Below are 5,038 nucleotides of genomic sequence, written 5' to 3'. Positions count from 1 at the left end.
TTGCAACCTCTGAGATAGTCACAAAAACTGCTAATTAAAAGCAACTGAAAATAGTCTGACTCACAGATGCAGCTGGGTTGAGCTGAGTGGGAGGGTAGCTTAGGTAATTGTTTGCTAACATCTTAATTTACTTTTAATCAAGAAAGCAAAATCTTATGTTTAATTTACATTTGTTTTCCCCTTAATTATTTGTTATACCAAATTTTCACGTGTTTAGAACTAAACCTTGTAGAGTTATATAAAAAGTTATATGTTATTTAACCTTACTGCATTTTCCATTCCTACAATAATGAATTACTTTAATAAATACGGCTTCAGAATCTTCAAGGATCAAAATCATTGTCTATTGTAAAAGCAGTAACAATTGTAAGTGTTGCAAAAATGTTAAAGAAAAATAACTTCAAAGAGTATAGTTATTAATTTATTATATAATTGTCCCTCAAATAGAATATGACAATGTTATACTTGAAATAAGAAAGTTGTTATCCTCTATGCCTTCCTTTCCATGGTAATTTTACATGCATAAGATTTTAACTCCAAGTACCAATCAGGCAATTCTAAGTAACTGTTAAATTTGTACTGTGGACTAAAATATGTATAACAAAATTATAAGAAGACTATCACACTGGCTAGATATACATTTTAAAAATATGAACAATTTTAGGTTACATATGATGTTTTCATCTTGAATATTACATGAATTCATATGGTACTTTTATAAGACATATTTGTGGAATTGATCTCATCTTATAATACTTATTTACATATTATTTTAGCTTTCAAACTTCTACAAATGACTATTTCAAATATCTATGGTTTATTTTATAAAGATAGCATAATAAATTGGATTGAAAAACAAATCTTGTAAGTTTACTCAGTTTCACCTTGGAAGTCCATACTGGGAATGTTTCTGGTGAAAATGTTATTGAGAATGTTCAGTGGTTACCCAAATAGATCAAACCATAAGGTTATATTTACCTTCATGGATTCACCATTATCATGAGTTTGGTCCTGATGGCTTAGGATCTTGACCTCCTCAGTATCACAGAGTGGATTGAAAATAAAGAAGCTAATTCTTATTGACAAAAGGCTTAATGCATCAATGTAAAACCAAGAATATCAATATATTAACTTAAAATAAATTTATTTTAAAAGTAAATAAAGAGCTGAATTGTCTATGAAACTGTCAGACACATTTTTTCCCTGAATAGTTGGCCTGCTAAAACACAATTACCAAAATGCTTTTTAAGTAAATTATTAGCAAAGGAAGTAATAGATATTATTAAAGGGATAGCCTCTGCGATACATGATTTATATATCATGATTTAGATAGTTCAACTTTGTATCAGTGTCATATTGGAGAAGTATATTTCAATGAAAAACAAACATCAAAAACTTTTTTTTTCTTCTCAGGTCAGACCGGTGATGTGCCGACATCGTACGGTTCGAGAGTAGCACATCTCACACATGTGCATGAACACCCAATCATCATGCTCAGGAACTACAAAAAGATCAATCAAAAACATTTTTAAAAATTAAAATGGGTTCCTGCTTTAAGATTGTTATGCTAGGGGAAAATATAGCTTATAGCAATATTTCCGAAAACCTTTAAAAAGGCTCTGCTCATGCCTTCAGGCTTTTAGAGTCTAAAAAATTAGAAGATCAAGAGGTTTACATCCTCCCCAGGGCAAAGAGTTCTGGGGTATAGAGTTCCCTGAAAAAATAGTTTTAGCTCTGCTACCACTGCATTTTATTATTAATGTGATAGTATGGATGTTGCCACTACTGCTGTTGCTGACGATGATGGTGATGAAATGATGCTGATGCTGTTGACAATAATAATGCTGAAAACCATCCACCCCGGCTCTTGTTATCTCTCTATCTGCTTCCTTTCCTATTTTTTATGTATGTGTGTTGTTTTCACTCTATATATTTTCTTCCTATTCTTAAAATACATGTGTGTTGTTATCTCTTTACCTACTTTCCCTGTAATTATATATGTGAATACACACACACACACACACACACACAAACATACAACACATACACACAGATATGACTAGAGAGACTTAAGATTTGTTTTCCATTTTCAGAAAACTCAGGACCTGAAGGTTTAAAATATTGCCATATTTCCACCATTGAACAGAAGCACTTCCAGAATTCAAATCTTGACTATCTTTCCGTAAATGCGTGATTCTTATTTTATTTTATTTTATTTTATTATCATTATACTTTAAGTTCTAGGGTACATGTGCATAACGTGCAGGTTTGTTACATATGTATACTTGTGCTATGTTGGTGTGCTGCACCCATCAACTCGTCAGCACCCATCAACTCGTCATTTACATCAGGTATAATAACTCCCAGTGCAATCCCTCCCCCCTGTCCCCTCCCCATTATAGGCCCCGGTGTGTGATGTTCCCCTTCCCGAGTCCAAGTGATCTCATTGTTCAGTTCCCACCTATGAGTGAGAACATGCAGTGTTTGGTTTTCTGTTCTTGTGATATTTGCTGAGAATGATGGTTTCCAGCTGCATCCATGTCCCTACAAAGGACATAAACTCATCCGTTATTATGGCTACATAGTATTCCATGGTGTATATGTGCCACATTTTCTTAATCCAGTCTGTCACTGATGGACATTTGGGTTGATTCCAAATCTTTGCTATTGTGAATAGTGCTGCAATACTTAACTACCATAATATCATGCATCTTCAAAGTCCAATAATAGCTTTATTTCATTAATATTTATCTATTGTTTTTACCAAATCAACTTTATGACCTTGCAGTCCATTAACCTGAATAGATTAGGTTATCCAAACCCTCACTCTGGTATCACTCTTTTTTGAACTCTGAGTATTTCTGAGTGTAAGTAGGCAAGCATCCTGCTGATTTAGCATCAACACTTCATTAACGATATCCCTACTCTGAATTTATATTTTACCTATATGTTGCTGTCTTCTCTGTACCAGTCTTTTCAGACAAGTCAAAGACACTCATTCCAAAACCATATTTAAAGTGGCCATGTCCCAGCTACTTCTGTCTGGATCTTCCTCAAAACTTACACTTATATGCCTTTATCAGTAAGGATTGTCAGGACAGAGAAACCACAGAGTGCATGGAATAATTTGGACAGAATCTATATGATTATAATTATATAATATGTATATGTCTCTATTAGTATATACATACACACACATATCTGTGTGCATATATGTCATATATAATTATATATATAAATGAACTATAATGGGGAATAAAAGTAACATGGTAATGAGGGAATGGGAGTAAGAAGTAAAGAGAACTTTTCAAAATAAAAGAATGGAAGGTATAAGAAGCAGCCATGTTTCTAGGGGCAATGCAGAATATTTATGAAATAGCTTCTCTCCCGACCCTTGAGGGCTGAGTTTCAGACCTTATTGGAGAGAAAATCATTGCTGCTCACTGGATGGCGGGGGATTTGAAGAGGTTCCATGTCTGGGAACTTTCTGTCTTGTCAAAAATTTCCTGCCCAGAACTTTCTAGAAATCTACTTAGAGTGATGGGGAATCAGATGACTTGTATTTTATTATTATTATTTGTTTACTTCTTTATTACCATCCATATAACTTGACACAATTTAATCTTGAGTTCTATTCCTAGCTATAATGAGTAACTCATGTCATATATCATCACTCGTTGACAGCTATACAAATTAAACAAATTATAAAAATGATGATTGAATTAAAAAGAACTGATTGGAAGCATTTGAAAGCACTGAAGTACCAGAACTTGAGGAAAAAGACTATAAACACGTGTATCAAATTTGCATTTGAAGCAGCCTTTCCCCCTGAGATTATTTGCTGATTTTATGTTCAGGTTGTAGAGGCTGAGGAGTGAGCTTAGCCTAGAGTTTGTGTTGTTTTCACTGAGCTGGGAAAACAGACTTTAGAGTTCATGGATAGCAAGTATCCAGGAATGAAGAGGCCAGAATGGCAGAGAAATGGAGTCCTGGAAACTGAGCTAGGCCTTTCGTATATGGCTGTCCTATGAGAAATTTATCAATTCCTTAATTGTACCTTTCCAGAGCAAAAGGTTAAAATGACAAAGCAACAAAATCTGGTCAACAGATGAAAACTACACTGAAGTTTTGGCAGTCTCAGAGTGCTAGGATGGAAATAGATATAAGTGAAAGCCTAAGAAGGAGCTCACACACCCAAGTCACCCAGGTTTATAGTTGATAGTCCTAAAGGAGTATGCTCTAAGAGAAAGGACAAATAAGACATAGAAGAGCCTTCACAAAACTTAGAGTAAAACTTCAAGTATTTGTAGTCTCCGTTGGAGTGAGGTGTTTTGTGTATATGCTATCTGTGTGTAGGAATCAAAGTCTCCTCAGAAGGATGATAACATGATCCAGAGACTACACAACTTTCACCTAAAGTATTCAACATTTTGCCAAGCACACCAGCAAACAGGACTAAATGAAGACAAATTTTAAAAGACACAAATACTCAAATATAAACCAGATATAAATAGCTATGATTAAATTATAAAAAATTCTGTTAAGCCTCTACAACCTGAAATATATTTGCATATTTATATATATTTATATGTATATATTTATATATATATTTTATATATATATAAAATACTAAAAAATAGAAGTTCTAGAACTGTAAAATTTGCAAGTCACTTGAATTACATTAATAACTCACTACAACGAAAGGGAAAATTATAGCCTTTCCAAGAATTATATTGGAATAATATACCATATGGAAAAAAAATTACTTCTAATTCACATCATGTATAAAATCAATTCTAGATGGATCATAAACTGAAACAAAAATATAAAAGGTGAAACAATAAATTATCTTCAGTTTTTGCATAGAGATGACATTTGGATAGGTTAGTATTTCCTCAACAGAACATAATTATTTGCCATGAGGAAAAGGACTTATAAATTAGATTTTTTATTTTTTTTTTATTTTTTATTTTTTGGTTAGAATTATTTTCTTTTTTTTTTTTTTAATTATACTTTAAGTTCTAGGGTACATGTGCAT

The 5,038-nt window shown here is 32.9% G+C and overlaps 1 non-coding gene across 1 annotated transcript; it reads right to left on the bottom strand.

Annotated features, from left to right (window-relative positions):
• Window positions 1-1,412: 1,412 nt before the first annotated feature.
• Window positions 1,413-1,513, bottom strand: LOC111550951. The gene has a single exon (XR_002734211.1). It is a non-coding gene; the product is annotated as a small nucleolar RNA U13 (small nucleolar RNA).
• Between the last annotated feature and the right edge of the window lie 3,525 nt (window positions 1,514-5,038).

This window comes from Piliocolobus tephrosceles, chromosome 3 (genome assembly GCF_002776525.5).
Source record: "Piliocolobus tephrosceles isolate RC106 chromosome 3, ASM277652v3, whole genome shotgun sequence".
Taxonomy (NCBI): domain Eukaryota; kingdom Metazoa; phylum Chordata; class Mammalia; order Primates; family Cercopithecidae; genus Piliocolobus; species Piliocolobus tephrosceles.
This window is presented reverse-complemented; position numbering and strand designations above follow the sequence as displayed.